Source organism: Lycium barbarum, chromosome 2, assembly GCF_019175385.1.
Source record: "Lycium barbarum isolate Lr01 chromosome 2, ASM1917538v2, whole genome shotgun sequence".
Taxonomy (NCBI): domain Eukaryota; kingdom Viridiplantae; phylum Streptophyta; class Magnoliopsida; order Solanales; family Solanaceae; genus Lycium; species Lycium barbarum.
Window position 1 is genome coordinate 5897196 of NC_083338.1, and position 16728 is coordinate 5913923.

At 34.7% G+C, this 16728-nt stretch overlaps 1 pseudogene; it reads left to right on the forward strand.

Moving 5' to 3' along the window:
• The first annotated feature begins 1001 nt into the window (after positions 1 to 1001).
• On the forward strand, positions 1002 to 5791 carry LOC132625985 (G-type lectin S-receptor-like serine/threonine-protein kinase RLK1; annotated as a pseudogene).
• The last annotated feature ends 10937 nt before the right edge of the window (positions 5792 to 16728 follow it).

The following is a 16728-nucleotide window of genomic DNA, read 5'->3' on the forward strand; positions in this document are numbered from 1 at the left end:
AGGTATTTTCCACAAAATCTTGTTTTTTCTAAGCAAATATTTTGTTCAAAGTCAAAACAAATGCGCGTTTTTATTACCTATCATTTGTAGAAATTTTAGGAATAGACAAGAAAAGGATCACTTCCAAAATACTTGATATTTTATTTATTCTAGTTATAGTCATAGAAGAATCAACAGTTATATTGAATTCGCCAACGACTTTTGTTAAAGATACATTGAATGTTCCATCAAGACAATAGATCTAGGACCACAAAGTTGATTGCCTAGTTTTATCAATTTTTAGGCTACGGAATTGACCAATAGTCTAATTAATATCTTCTACCTTTTAAAAAAAAAAATTACACAAAAAATGAAACAAAAACTTAACTTCCTTTCATGCATTACCAGTCTATACAATTTGTCTTTCATAAACCCTTACATGCAGACGGGCAGAGTTAGGTTGTGGCAAAGGGCTCATTAAAAATTATATCGAGTAAATAGAGTCACTAAAAAAAAAAGGTAATTTGTGGAGGTTGAAAGTTGCAATTTGTCGGGGTTTTGGCCTCCTCAAGCAATTAGTGAAGGCTAATAACCCCCGTGAATTGCACTTTTCAACTTCCATAAATTATTATTATTATTATTATTATTATTATTATTATTATTATTATTATTATTATTATTTTGTAGTGAGTTATATATAAACAATTGAATGTTCTGGACATAAGGAAATATTTTGGTGTAATAGAAAAGGGGGTTCAAAATTTATTTTAGGTCATAGTTCAAATTCTATGTATGAAATCCATGTTATTGACATAAGGAAATAGTTTGGTGTAATAGAAAAGGGGGTTCAAAATTTATTTTAGGTCATAGTCCAAATTCTATGTATGAAATCCTAGGTCATAGTTCAAAATTTATTTTAGGTCATCAAGTCCAAATTCTTTATAGTCCCTTTATATGAATATTTGATATTGGCACTTGCACGCTGACATGAAATGAAGACTTCCTTTCATGACTTCAAAGATAAATGTAACATCGTCCAACTAAAATGCTAGCTAGCCGCGATTTTCTAGTCGCTTGCATTATTTCATTTCATATCGCTTTGATTCTCTTAACCTTATCTGACTTCTTTTTATGCTTTTATTGAGCCGAGGGTCTTTCGAAAACAGCCATCTTACCTTGGTAGGAGTAAGGTCTGCGTGCACTCTACCCTTCCCAGACCCCACGATGTGGGATTTCACTGGGTGATTGTTGTTGTTGTTGTGATTAAACTACAGAAATCAACTTATTTTAAGAAATACTTCTTATCAACAATTCTTTGGGGAGTAACAGTTTGTGTTTGGTTAATTATTTGAGAAATGCTTTCTTAGTAGTTTAAGTTTGACCAATATATTTCAAAAAGTGCTCTTATGCATCAAATTACGAAAAAGGAAGTTAAAAATTTTAATTTGATAAATACAAATTATTGATATGAATAGTGTAGTCCTGTACTATTTTTAGCTGCCGGGAAACTTGGCCAATTGGACTATCAGTCATACTCTTGAAAGGCGGAGGACACAAGCATTACTGATTAACCTAACAGAGAAAAGTAGACGTTGACTCGGAAGTCTTCACAGTTCATCCAAACCTCACACTGCAAGTTTTCTTCTGTATATAGTGATGTTCTTAATTTGTTTAACAAATCAAATTTGCTTTGGCAATGAATATTTCCTTTTCTTATTTTCTTGTAATATTGCTTCTTTTTTCCTTTCCATTGTACAATTTAGCTCAAACTAATGGTAGAGTAGCTACTAATAGTTCTATTACTGCAACAGATGGAAGTACCCCATGGCTTTCACCATCTGGTGATTTTGCATTTGGGTTCCAAAAAATTCAAGATAATAAAGATCACTTCTTGCTCTGTATATGGTATGCAAAACTACAAGAAAAGGCTATACTCTGGCATGCAAATATAAGTAGTCCAGTGCCACAAGGATCAAGATTGAATCTTGACCCTCAAAGGGGTCTTATACTTAACGATCCTCAAGGGACTGCCCTTTGGATAACTGATACTCAAGGTAATATTGAATATGCACTCATGCGCGATACTGGGAATTTTATTATCATGGGAAGTGATTCTACTGATCTTGTGGGAAAGTTTTAGAAATCCAACTGATACTTTGTTGCCAAATCAAACATTGGAAAGAGGAAGGTTCCTTGTTTCTCAAAGATCACTAGCTAATTTCACTCAAGGTATGTGTTGATTGTGTGATCAACTCATTCAATTGTGTCTCGATACGAAATTTTTATTATGAGGATTCAACTAGTTTTATATTGGCTGCTAGCCTACTTACCCTCGTCCTTTATTCGGGCTTGGACCGGCAGAGTGAGCAAGCTCGCACAAACGGAGATAGAAATATGTTTTAGTCATGTTTGTAAGTTTACTTTAGATCCTATACTTGGAAGGAGTCTTTTAGCCTTATATGAGATTTTTACATCCGTAGAAAATATAGAGAACTTCTAGTGCTTTTTGCTTTTAGTTTTATTTCATTTAATCCTGGTCTGAGATGAATTTATACAAAGAATCATATTCAGTGAGGATTCATATAGCTGACCACAACTTGTTAGGGATTGAAACATAGTTATTTTTGTATGCCTCAAGGCGCACGGGCCAAATAGTTTTATTTCATTTAATGCTGGTTTGAGATGAATTTATACAAGGAATCATATTCAGTGAGGATTCATATAACAGACCCCAACTTGTTTGGGATTGAAGCATGGTTATTTTTGTATGTCTCAAGGTGCAGCGGCCAAAAACTTAATGGTTAGCTAGAGCACACTTTTAGGAAGCTTCCCCGTTTCTCAAAGATCAGAAACTACTTTCTCTCAAAGTAAGCGTTGAATTGTGTGTCAGACTCATTTAATTCTATTATGTTTCAACATGATATCTGTATCATGAGGATTCATCACAAATTAGATCCTATGCTTTCTAGGAGTCTTCTAGCCCTATTAAAGATTTTTATGAGATTATTATATACAGAACATCAAATACTTTTTATTTTTATTTTAGATAATGTTGGTCTGAGATTAATTTATATGGAGAAACATGGTCGATGAAGATTGATGTAGTCGACCTCAATTAGTTTGGAATTGAGGTGTAGTTGTTGTTGTATGTCACAACACGACTCCTTGGGTGTGCGCCTGATTCTTTCCCCCCAGCCAAACAGTTAACTGTTAGCAAGAGAACACTTTTAAATTATTTAATTATGTTATTTCTCAGTAGGTAGGTTCTATCTTCGGATGCTTGATGACGGGCATTTGGTGCTTGTTACACAAAGTGTGCCTTAAAATTCAGATTATGATAATGTTTACTATAATAGTCAAACTTCTGACACAACAGATGCAACCAATTCTGGGGCTATATTGGTTTTTGAAGAGAATGGCAGGATGTACGTGTTGAAGCGAAACAATCAAAGGACAATTCTTACGCCCCCATCCATTCCTTCAGCTTCGGACAATTACCATCTCGTAACTCTTAACTTTGATGGAGTTCTTACTCATTATTATCATTCAAAGAATTCTAATAGCAGTGGCTGGAATGTTCTCTGGTCTCAACCAGATAATTTAAAGCAGAGTTGGCAAATTTGGGCAATTTTGGCGTCCTCGCTCTTAGGTGGCTCGGTCTTGGTAAACATTTTGCTCATTTACAAAAAGAGAGTGAACGCTTTTCGCCCTACAAGTCACGTGACGAACTCTGTTTGTCATAGTTTTAAATATAAAGAACTTGTAGAAGCCACAAAAGACTTCAAGGAAGAGCTAGGCAGGGGTGCATGCGGGATTTTTTACAGAGGGGTAATGCCTATCGGTTCAAGAAACATAGTCGCTATAAAGTAACTGGACAGAGTTGCTCATGAGGTAGAGAAAGAATTCATGACTGAAGTAAATGTGATTAGTCAGACTCATCATAAGAACTTGGTCCGTCTGATTGGATATTGTAACGAGGGACCTCATCGTTTGTTGGTCTATGAGTCTATGAGTAATGGCACTCTTGCAAGTTTCATTTTTGGTGATCCAAAACCTACTTGGAGCCAGAGGACGAACATCGCAATGGGGATTGCAAGGGGACTTGTGTACCTCCACGAAGAGTGCAGCACGCAGATTATCCATTGTGACATAAAGCCTCAAAACATTCTCCTTGATGATTATTACGTTGCTCGAATATCAGATTTCGGATTGTCTAAACTGCTGATGATCAACCAGAGTCGAACAATCGCTATAATTAGAGGAACGAGAGGTTATGTTGCACCGGAATGGTTTAGGAATAGTCGGGTCACGGTTAAGGTGGACGTTTACAGCTTTGGTGTATTGCTACTGGAGATCATCACTTGTCGGAAAAAATATGAGAATGAGGAAAGCTACGGACCAGAGGCTATTCTTAGGGATTGGGTTTTGGATTGCTTTCAAGAAGGAAAATTGGAAGCTCTGGTGGGAAGTGATATCGAGGCATTGAATGACAAGAAGCAGCTCGAGAGGTTCGTGATGGTTGGTATTTGGTGCATCCAGGAGGATTCATCGATGAGACCTACTATGAGGAAAGTCGCTCAAATGCTTGAAGGGTCTGTTGAAGTGACAATTCCACCATGTCCATATAATTTTAGCATTACTATTTAACATCATAAGCCTCATCTATGTGGTGTTGTTGTAAGTCTCATCTATGTTCAACTTCCTCCTCTGTATGTGTTTTTTACGTTCCAGTGCTCTAGTTATATTACTTGCTTTCATGTTAGATGTTCTTTAAATAGTAATGATCTTCATAAATTCATGATACATGAAGCAGTTCTTCCATTTATTTTTCTGGTAACTAACTGATTATATTATCAAAGTGATCATCTACAGCTGATTATATTATCAAAGTGATCACCTACTGCAGTAACGGACGAGTCTGAGAACTGTAATCAACAAACAAACAAAACAATCAATACATCTGTGGCTATTAACAGATTACTATGGATAGTGACTAAGCTCAGACTCTACCGTGCAACCTAGGAAAAATGGATCCTCTACAATGAACTTCCTACAATTTGCCTCAGCAGCATCCTAAGATATCTTTCTTGCCATAAAAAGTACAGACAGGCAAGAATTATCCTGAAATGGTAAGAGTTGAAAAGTATGGATCGATCGGGAGAGATGGTTTGCTGTTCAGACACATATATGAAGAGGAAGGAGGCAAAGTGAAGTATGAAAAAATCGAGATTGGAGAAAATGGTTATGTGTAAAGTAGAGCTGTGACAATGCCAGGGGTAATTGTTGACAATAAGGGTACTCTTGGAAATCTCTCACTTGCCATGAAGGGTGAACTTGTAAAGTAGGCAAAAATGCATATGATCAAAATCACGACATTGTTTATTTTCCCCTTCTGATAAAAAATGTTTTCCTTTAGGAAACATTTTTTGTTGACGGAACACCAAAATATGACTTCCTCGTGAAAAATATTTTCCGTTGAACCAAACATGTCTAATAAGTGAAGGTCTCTTGCTTGGCCTGCAATGTTTAGTTCTGACTACTGATCTTTTAGCATTTGTATGCAATGAGTAGTTCTGACTACTGATCTTTTAGCCTTTGCATTACAAGATTAGGAAATAGTTGAATAGCAAAACTATTAAGAAGGGATAAAACACTATTAGCCTTTGTAGATTGAGAGTTTTCAACGAAATCTTTTTTGGCCGGCAAGCAAGTATAAATTGATGTCCTTTCTTGCTAGGTGCTTCGGTTCTTTTTATTTGTCACTTTAACTAAAATATTTGTACCTATATAAAATCAAGAAGGTATTAATTTATTTCTTTTTCGATTCCACCCTTACTACTCCAAGAAAGCGTACTATCATTATTTACTCGTTTGAGGAAGGGATAAGGGTAATTTAATCAAATACTACTGATTAGGGGTGTACATGGACCGGATTGGTTCAGATTTTTTAAACACCAAACCAAACCAATCGCGTCGGGTTTTTAAATTTATACACCAAACCAAACGTTAAAATTCCCTTGGCAAGTTGACGCAATTATCAAGGAAATTAAAAGAGCTTTGATTGGCACTTCTTGGTCGATCCAACACTGTTTTAGAGAAGCTAACAAGGTGGCGGACACTCTTGCTTCATTGAGCCACTCGCTCCAGACCAACAAGCTTTACAACAATTTTGATGATCTCCCCCTAAAGGTCAAAGGTCTGATCAATCTGGACAAAGCAGGTTTTCCAAACTTTCGGGTAAGGAACAAAAAAGCTAAAGAAATCAATCTCAGTGATGTGGTACATAATGTATAGTTGGTACCTACTTTTTTGTGAGCCCAAAGGAAAATATGAGAGCACTATTCTCATCAACTGTAAAGAGCCTTCGGGCGATAATTTCTGCTTGATTAACAAGACATTGTCTTGGAAGAAACATTATAGCACAATGGGCATGTTCATTGGCTTAAGTAGACTCGGAGAGGTTAGGCAGCATGTACCTCGAGCTCATGTATTCTCGTTTTGGATTTTAATATATAAGACAGGGGTCGCCTAACCCCCCACCATGAAGGTGGCTTTAAATTAAAAAAAAAAAAAACCGGGTTTTTCAACCTCGGGTTTTTTCGGTTTTTTTTCTTTTTTCGGAATAGTCTTGATACAATACATATAACTTTTACTTCAAATATTTCTGTCATAATAAGATACAACTATATAATTAAGGTGTTTCTTAAGAAAATAACACAAAATGTGAGAAGAGTGATGACATTGTATTAAAATATTCAACAAAAACTAATAAAATCGGTTAAAATAAATATTGCTAATTAACAAGCCATAAAAAAAATGACCATAATCTAAAAATACTAAGTCATGCTAAAATAAGCACGACTAATAAGTATTAATTACATGACAAAGAAAAAAAATTTAAGTTATGTATTTTCACTCTCCAAACTAATTATGCAAAACTAAAGAATAGATATCCAACATTATTGTCATTCCTAGTGGTAAATTGAATTTCTTCTGTTAGCGTTAGTGTTGAGCTGGTTTTGCTTTGAACTTTATTTGAGTTACAAATATCCATAGGATATAAAACTTATTGACATTTAAAATTTTAAGTTCAAGCTTGAATAATATGATAATAGATAAAAAAAACTACAAAAAAATAAAAGAAATATTTATAAATTCCATTACAAATAAATATTTTTTTTGTATAAAATATTTTAAAAAATGAATACATGTAATATCGGGTTGGTTTGGTTCGGTTTGACTTTTTTTAGTTAAAACCAAACCAAACCAATTATGGTCGGGTTTTTTTTATCAACACCAAACCAAGTCTAACCAAACCACTAGTTGGGTTTTTTCCTCGGTTTGACTCGGTTTATCGATTTGGTGCGGTTTGTCGGTTTACTTTGTACACCCCTACTACTGATTATTAAATCTATTAACTAGTTTTCTTGATGAGTTTCTCAAAGTTGTAAACGACAGATAAAAAAGACCACAAAACATCAAGATCACAAGTGAAGGAATTTTCCACAAAATACAGATTTGCTTTTTAAGCAAATATAGCATTCAAAGTCAAAACAAATTAGTGCTTTTTATTACCTATCATTTTTTTGAATTATTTTAGGAATAGAAAGAAAAGGATCACTTTCAATATACTTGATATTTTCTATATTCCTGTTATAGACAGAGAAGAGTCAACAGTTATATTGAACTTTCCAACTAATTTGGTTTAAAGGCACATCTAATGTTCCGTCAAGACAATAGATCTAGGACAACAAAGTTGATTGCTTATATTTATCAATTTTTGAGACTCTGGAATTGACTTAGTCAATAGTCTAATTAATATCTTCTTCTTTTTAAAAAGAAGAAGTTTACACTAAAAATGAAATAAAACCTTAACTTTCTTTCATGCATCGCCAGTCTATACAAATTGATTTTTCATAAACCTTTAAATGCAGAGAGGGGCAGAGCTAGGTTGTGGCAAATGGTTCGTTAAAAATTATATCGAGTAAGAAGAGTTAAATATAAACAATTGAATGTTCTTGAGTAGTAAGGGGATCAAAATTTATTTTAAGTCATAGTGCAAATCCTCTGTGTGACATATATTTGTTTGAACCCTGTAGTATGAAATCCTAGGTCTGAAATTTAAGTTTCGTTATAATCCCTAACTATGAAATTTTGATACCAGCTCTTGCATGCTGACATGAAATGAAGACTTCCTTTCAAGACTTCAATGATAAAGTGTAACACCATCTAATTAGAACGCTAGTTAATCCCGATTTCTAGTATGTCTGGTGAAACTACCAGAATCAACTTATTTTGTGAAATACTTCTAATCAAAAGTGTTGTGGCGAGTAGTCGTTTGTGTTTGGCTAAATTATCTGAGAAATGCTTCGTTAGTGGTTTGAGTACGATCAATATGTTCAAAAAGTGCTCTTGCCTATCAAATTACAAAAAAGGAAGTTATAAATTTTAATTTGGTAAATAAAAATTATTGATATGAATAGTCTAGTCCTGAACTATTTTAAGCTTCCTGGAAACTTGGCCAATTGGATTATTGGTCATACCCTTGACCTTGAGGGGCAGAGGACACAAGCACTATTGATTAACCTAACAGAGAAAAGTAGAAGTGGACTCTGAAGTGTTCACAGTTCATCCAAAACTCAATAGTACAATTTTTCTTCTGTATATAGTGATGTCCTTGATTTGTTTAACAAATCATATTTCCACTTTCAATGGTCGTTCCCTTTTCTTATTTTCTTGAAATATAACTTCTTTTTTCCATTCCATTACACAATTTAGCTCAAAATAATGGTAGAGTAGCTACTAATAGTTCTATTACAGCAACAGATGGAAGTACCTCATGGCTTTCGCCATCTGGTGATTTTGCATTTGGGTTCCAAAAAATTCAAGATAATAAATATCACTTCTTGCTTTGTATGTGGTATGCAAAAATACAAGAAAAAACAATACTTTGGCATGAAAATATAAGTAGTCCAGTGCCACAAGGATCAAGATTGAATCTTGATCCTCAAAGGGGTCTTATACTTGGTGATTCTCAGGTAACTACCCCATGGAGAACTGATTTCGGGCTTGGTAATGTTGATTATGGACTCATGAATGATACTGGGAATTTTGTTATCATGGGAAGTGGGTCTACTGATCCATTGTGGGGAAGTTTTAGAAATCCAACTGATACTTTGTTGCCAAGTCAAAAACTGGAAAGAGGAAGCTTCCTTGTTTCTCAAAGATCAGAAGCTAAGGTACGCGTTGAATTGGGTGATCAATTCATTTAATTTTTTAGATATATTATGTCTCAATACGATACCTGTATTATGAAGACTCATCATGAACTCTCTAGTTTTATGTTGGCTGTCAGTCTACCGTGACCCTCCTCCTTCATTAAAGCTTGGGACCGGTGGAGTTAGGAATAGGCTTTAGTCATGATAGTATTATTTTAAATCCTATGGTTTCTTGGAGTCTTTTAGCCCATACTAGAGATCTTTATGCTAGTAAATGAATTTATATGGAGAAATATGGTCAGCGAGAATTCATACAGCCGAACCCAACTTGTTCGGAATTGGCATAACTTTTATTTAGTACAAGAGGTTTTTTATACATATTCTTTGTATATGACAATTGAAATGCTGTGTTCTGTTACTGTATTTTGATTTAGAAAGCAAGGCGACTTATTGTCGATCAATTTTATTATAAAAAGTAGGATATAATCTAAAAGATATCCGATAGTGATTAATTAAATGAATTTATCTAAATCCTTTTGTAGTCACATGAAACTAAACTAATGTGGCAAATCGCATAGTTGTTTTATGTCTGTATGATAAGGATTCATCACGAATTAGATCCTATGCTTTCCAGGAGTCTTTATGCGCTATTTGAGATTTTTTATGAGATTTCTATGCCCGTGGAAAATATTGAGAACTTCTATTTCTTTTTATTTTATATAATGTTGACTGGAGATTGTTGGAAATTCGGGAAGTAGAAGCACTCTCAATCACTTAAATTCTTTCTTGAAGACAAGTGAGCCAATGATTCTTCTTTGTTCCACTCAACTTGACTTGCAAAATCAATCATTCCCTTTGAAGAAAAGTGGAGAATATTTCTTCCACCAACTCAACTTACATTTAGGCTTAGATTTTTTCTTCCCACACCATATGATTATGGTACCTAGGTACTCAAAGGAATTTTCTAACATGCCCCTGGACTAATACATGCAACTAATTTAATTCTAGAAATTCTTTTTATTTTCCAAGTTCATGAACACTTTTCATCTTTTCTAGTTCATGAATAAAATAAAATAGGGAAAAAGGGTCAAATATACCACTCTACTTTCCTTTATTAGCTAACTTTAGCCTCCGTTAGCGATTGTGTATAAAAATACCCCTGCAGTCTAATAAGTATTGATAAAACAAAGTACATTCTATGTTTTGATGATTGTCAAAATGCTGGAGAAATAGAGAGAGACCCGGTTCACGATCTGCTCTCTCTGTACGTCGTATAGTCAGTAGCAACAATTTTAAAGCTGCACCGTCAACTGCACAACTGTACAACAGTGCTACGGCCCATGTTTTAAGTCAAACATGGGATGAGTGGTCTCTATCTCACCCACATGTTCCCCAGTATATATACAACTTGTTCTAACATAGTGGGTATCACTTGAAAACCTAAACTATCTTGTGCAAATCCTTGCCGCCTTAGGTTCTCAAGTGCTCTCAAGAACTAAGCCATTCACAAGTTGAAAAACCTGATCCAGACACCACATTATGTCAATGTTCTTTAGGTTGTTGTGAGTCTTTGTTCATTTGTTCTTTAAATTATAAACCTACTCTTATTTTAAAAAGCTATTATCGGTAGCTGAAATTCTCAGTAGTTGGTAGGCCGTTTTGCATATTCAATCTATTGAGTGGTACCCTTGGCTAGAGTTAATCAAGTGTATTAGTTAGTTTGGCTAGAGTTAATCAAACGTGGTTGTGTGCTTGGATAAAGGTAGTCAAGAATCATAGCTTACAATAAGTGTATTGTAAGGGTGAGGGATTTATGAGAGTTAAATTCTTAGATTGCAAGAGGTTATAATTTGAAGTTGCTTAGTATAGTGAAGTGAAATCCTACGTGGTAGATCGTGGTTTTTAATCCCTTGAGCAAAGAGTTTTTCAAGGTAAAAGCTTATGTTATTTACTTACTGCACTGTCTGAGAGAAATGGAAGACAACCAGATCTCTCCATATACTGTTTAGTGGATGCACATCTTTCAACAAGTGGTATTAGAGCACGTGTTTTCTAAAAGTTAACACCTAGAAAGAATCTGTGAAATGGCAGCCCCACCAAACTTCGAAGTAGCTCAATCATCCACCAGACCACCCTCATTCAAAGGAAAATATTATGGGCGGTGGAAGACTAGGATGTATGACTTCATCATGATTGAAGACTTAGAGCTGCGGGACATCATTTGTCATGGTCCTCATGTCCCTATAAACAAAGATGAAGCTGGCTTGGCAACCACTCCAAAAATAAGGCAAGAATATACTGAGGCAGATAGGAAAGCCATGGAGAAGAACTACAAAGCAAAGAATATTCTTGTTTGTGACATAGAAGCAGATGAGTACAATTGAATTTCATTACGTACAATTGCTAAGAAGATCTGGGAAGCTCTCCAGACTTCCCATGAAGGAACAACTCGAATAAAAATATCCAAGATGGACATGCTCACTATATAGTATGAACTGTTCAAAATGAAAGAGGATGAATCTATCCATGACATGCACACTAGATTTACCTCTATAATCAATGAATTCAGCTCTCTAGCAGAGGTCATCACATCTATCAAATTGGTAAAGAAGCTACTCCGAGTTTTGCCTGATTCTTAGGACAACAAAGTAAATTCCATCTATGAATCCAAAGATCTCACTAAGCAGACTGTTGATGAGCTAATAGGAAATCTCAAGACAAATGAGATATGAGATGAAGATGACCTTAAGAAGGTAGAAAAGAATGAAGTAAAGAAAGAAAGAAATCTTGGTCTTAAAGCTGCCAGAGGGGATTCAAGTGATGATGAATATGAAATAGCCTATCTTACGCGAAGGTTTCATAAGATGATCAAGAAGAATAATGGATTTACCATGATCAAGATCAATCTTGGTCCAGCAGAAACTTTAGAGAAAACGACAACTGCTGTCATAAATGTGGGAAACTTGGTCACTTTATTAAGGATTGTCCTCAAAACAAGCAGAACAATTATGACAGGACTGCCAGAAGGAACCAGATTCCCGACAGGAGATTCAGAAAAAAAGGAGTTGTTGATGAACTGGTGAAGCAAGATCTTGCTGCATGGGGAGATTCCTCTAATTAAATTGAAGGTGAAAATGGCTAAGAGGATACATTAATTATGGACATTGAAAATAAAGCAACTGAAAATAGGTCAAATTTGCGCTTATGGCTGAGTCTGACATGGATGATGTTGATAAGGAGAAAAACTTTCTTGACGTAAAGAAAAACTTGAAAGCTTACTCCGAGAGAAACCTGATATCACTATCAAGCATGTTAGTTTATGCGTATCACGTTTTGGTTGCTGAGAAAGGTGAGCTGAATCAAGTAATTGATGAAATAAAGCAAGAAAAGGATGACCTGCGTATATCCACTGGATAAATGAAGAAACAAATCTATGATAAAAACCAACAAAACATCTTGTTGGAAAGTTAAGTGAGAGAAGGCGTGAAAATGTCTTTCAAGGGAAAAGGTGAAGCAAATGAAACTCTTCTAGTGCTTGAAAATGAGTTAAAGTAGCAAAACTAAGCCTCATTCCTGAGATTGAGAAGAATGAGGTACTAGAAAAAGATTTGAAAAGGGTCAAGTTTGATCTTGACAACGTTTTCAAGTGGACTTGGTCTTCTGACGTGATTACCTCCATATACAAAAGTAAAAGAGATGGTAAAGAATGGCTTGCCTTTGAAAAGAAGAAAATGCCCTACAATCCACATAGCAAGTATGTCTCCATAACTGAAAATTGATTGTGCACTCATTGTGGGAAAGCATGACTGTTGATACCCAATTTTGTCCCGTCTTCCTCAAAATATTTATTTACGCTTATGATATTTTGACGAATTCAAAATAATTATTTATATTTTACTATAATTATCAGCCTCTTATTAATACCAGCATTTCATTATCCTGTTGTAGTCACTACTGTTATTATCTTTTATTTTATTACCGTTACTACTACCACTATTATCATTGCTATCATTATTGTTACTATTTTGTTATCAGTATTATTATAATTCACATTTTTTTTTTATCATTTCAGCTTTTTGACCAACCTATGCACACGCATCACATTTATTTCCTCACAACTACATAACAACATTTTATTTACTATTGACTTTCAAAATATTGCACGGCTATTACTACGTCATATAATTTTATTTTTATCTGATTACTAATAAACACATACTTTTATATCAGATAATATTTTAACACACGTTAGCATATAATTAATTAAAATAGGTCTTTATTATAATTAGAAGCCCATTGTCACCCAAAATAATAACACCCTACCCGTTAATAACCATCCCATATTTTAAATTCATCAACCCGCTTTTGAGTCATCTACCCAGCCCACACCCGGTTGAAGATCAGCCCATTATCCCTTAAGCCGACCCGACCCAGTCCATTCTTTTCTTGACCCATCCCTAATACCTAATCCCTCTCTTCATTCTTCATCCGCTTCCTCCCATGTTCTCTCTCTTCCCTCTCTCTTCTTCAACAAATGGAAAAGCACAGAGAAGTTTTCATCTCTATCAGGCCATGCGTGGCCATTTCGGGGAAAGGCAATTAATGTACGTCCTTTCTCCGTCCGTTTTTCAGCGGTTACATGGGGTAAGATTTTTGTTTCTTCATCCTCCCCCTCTGCTTAAATCTGAAATCCCTTAATGAGTTTTGTCGATTTGTGAGGTAACATTTGTTTTTTCATTTCTCGAGTACAGATTTTTAATGGCTTTTGTCTCTTCATCTGTTTTCTGATTGGAGACAGATTCTAACGTTTTGGTTTGGAAATCGTAGTGTTCGAAGGTGAATCGGAGACTCCGCACCCTGTTAGCTGCGCTCGAAGAAGGTAAAAACTCTTCCCTTAGCTTCATTTATAGTGTTTTTAGCATGTTGATGCATATTTTACATTTGGTGATGTTAGATTAGTTGTTAGTTTAGTCTATTAGTGAGTTTAGCATTAGAAGTTTGTTTGTTTAGTTTCATATGAAATTCCTTTACTGTTAGCTATCCTCCGAGTTAGTGTAATTCCTCCTTAGTTTAGTTAATCATGAGTCTGTTTAGCCTAAATACTAAAGCATGTCCAATTATCTGTTGGCATAGTTAAATGATTTTATGTTAATATAAGTTATAGATACGGTTAGCTTGTTGGTTCTATTGTGATGTTTTCTTAGGTCCAAGGTCATTAGAGATCATGTTAGAGTGTGATTACCCTGGTATAGGTGGTTTAGTCTTATTTCTAGTCGTTTGTGCGATGTAAGTGGTCGTGAATAATCAACTCTTGGGCGTATTCAGTCTATGAGCTTGTGTATGTCTTATGTTAGTTTGGATTAGCCCTAAACTATTCCCTCCATTTAATCATGTAAACATGCCATCTGTAGGCTGCAAGATAGATTTAAAATGTCAAGATTTTCTTATTCAAACCCATTTTGATACTCAGTTATTGACAATATATTGGTTGATCATGCTTATCCTACCCTTTTGTTGATCAATAAGCATCCTTATGTGGTTATGTGTTTAAATTCATACATAGGTTTTAACTTTAGAAATGCTTGACCTCATACTCGTTGATTATTTTCTAAGTTCCGTGGAGATTGTTAGCCTAACCAATTCCTTGTGTCAATTAATCATGGGCTAAGTCAATTCCTTTATGTCATTTACATATTTCTTAGTTTTTTTTTTAGTCTCTATGGGATCTGTGTCTTGTCTATGGGGATATTCGCTAGTGTTACTGTGTTTAGAGATTTTTACTTGATCTTGTTTAGTTACATGTCGGCAAATGCACCATCCCTTCCCCTTTTCCCTTCGACTGTGCTAAAAAAGGACATATTTGCCATGAAGGATTTGTCAAATCGAACATAAATACCATGCTCCCCAAAAAACTTGAAATCATATTGATTGCATGTCTCCTGATCTGATGTGCTCATTTTAGCCTCATCTTCTCAAATATCGCCTATCTTCCTATGCTTTGCTGCTATGTCTAATGTTAGGAGGCTGATATGTGAACTATCATGGTAGTAATAGATAGAAATGGGTTTCACGATCGTTTTCTGTCCAAAATGGGAATTTCCAATTTACTTGTTGTTCTGTTTAAAGAAAGGTTGATGGTTTAGCATGCTTTTAAAGTTTTCCCGAGAATTATGGATTGATTAACTTTAGGAAAGTTGGTTTTTTTTTTCATAATATGATTTGGAGTGTGTTAGGCCTAAACTGAAATCTGTTTCATTCTGTTAGTATGCTATAGGAAATTTCACGAGTTGTTTGTGGTGATTCTGTGCCTATCTTTAAAATCTGATGTGTTGGATGTCGTTGATTCGATTATGAGAAAATGTTTGGATGTAGATGTACTATACGCATATATGTATACACCTGTAGGTTGATATTAGGAGAACATGTCGTGTCCTGTCTCCCTTGATGATCAGTTTTCTCTTATCTGCATTTGTTCATTTTTAGTTTGCATGAACTGCTCTATGGTTGTACTTGAACCTCCCTTCTTATACTCTATCTCTCTAACTCTTATATGTCGGAAACTACTTTTGAGAACTAAGAAATAAGTGATATTGACCTTCTATACATCCTTATGAGTCTGTATATACAAAGTATACTTAGAATATACACAATCTGCTGGCTTGTTTGAGTTTACATTTCACATGTTTAATATAATTCATTGATCGCATACTAATCCTTTTCTTTCATTTTTTGCATGAACCTCGCATACGAGTCCAAGGGACTCGTCTACCTCCCCATTCGGAGTTGGGCTAAAAGCCCAACATGACCTCTCTCTGTCCAGCCTCTGCCCACAGCAGAATAAATAGAAAATATAAAATTCTGGGCCAAAGCCCAATGGACAGGAGCAGTTCGCAGCGTTTGGGCCTGATAAATGGGCCAGATCCATTCAATTTATTTGTCCTCTCTCTATTTCTTTTATGCGTTTAACTTGTATCATTTGACTAACATTTCTTTTCTTATTTTGTTTTTCCTAGTCTAAATGAGTTATAGATGAATTAGTAGGGTTAGTTCTAGTGTAATAGGTAGTTAATTTAAGAGATAATTAATGATTAATCCCATTAAGTTTCACTTTCTTCTTTTATATAAAAGATATTTATAATATCTAAAATGTTTATCTTTCTTAAAATAATTGATTTTCAAAATAGCATGATTACATATTTTGAATCAAAAGAGTTACGTTTTATTTTATTATCCTAAAATTTCCAACATCCCTAATATATAAGTATTAATCCAAGTTATATTTATCAATATTTTAGATTGATTCGGTTATTCACATTTAGCCAAATATAGCTAAATAAAGTTTAAAAGGGGAAAAAGAAAACTCACCTCATCTTGTATCCTATTTATGGAGTAGGCCTAAACTTTTTACACCATATGCATACAATATAATTTTATCCCAAATCTAAATTTGCTAAAGCCTTCTTTTAAAAGATTTCTACTTATATGCAAATCATTATATTTCGCAAATTTTAGTTCAAATGGCATTATTATT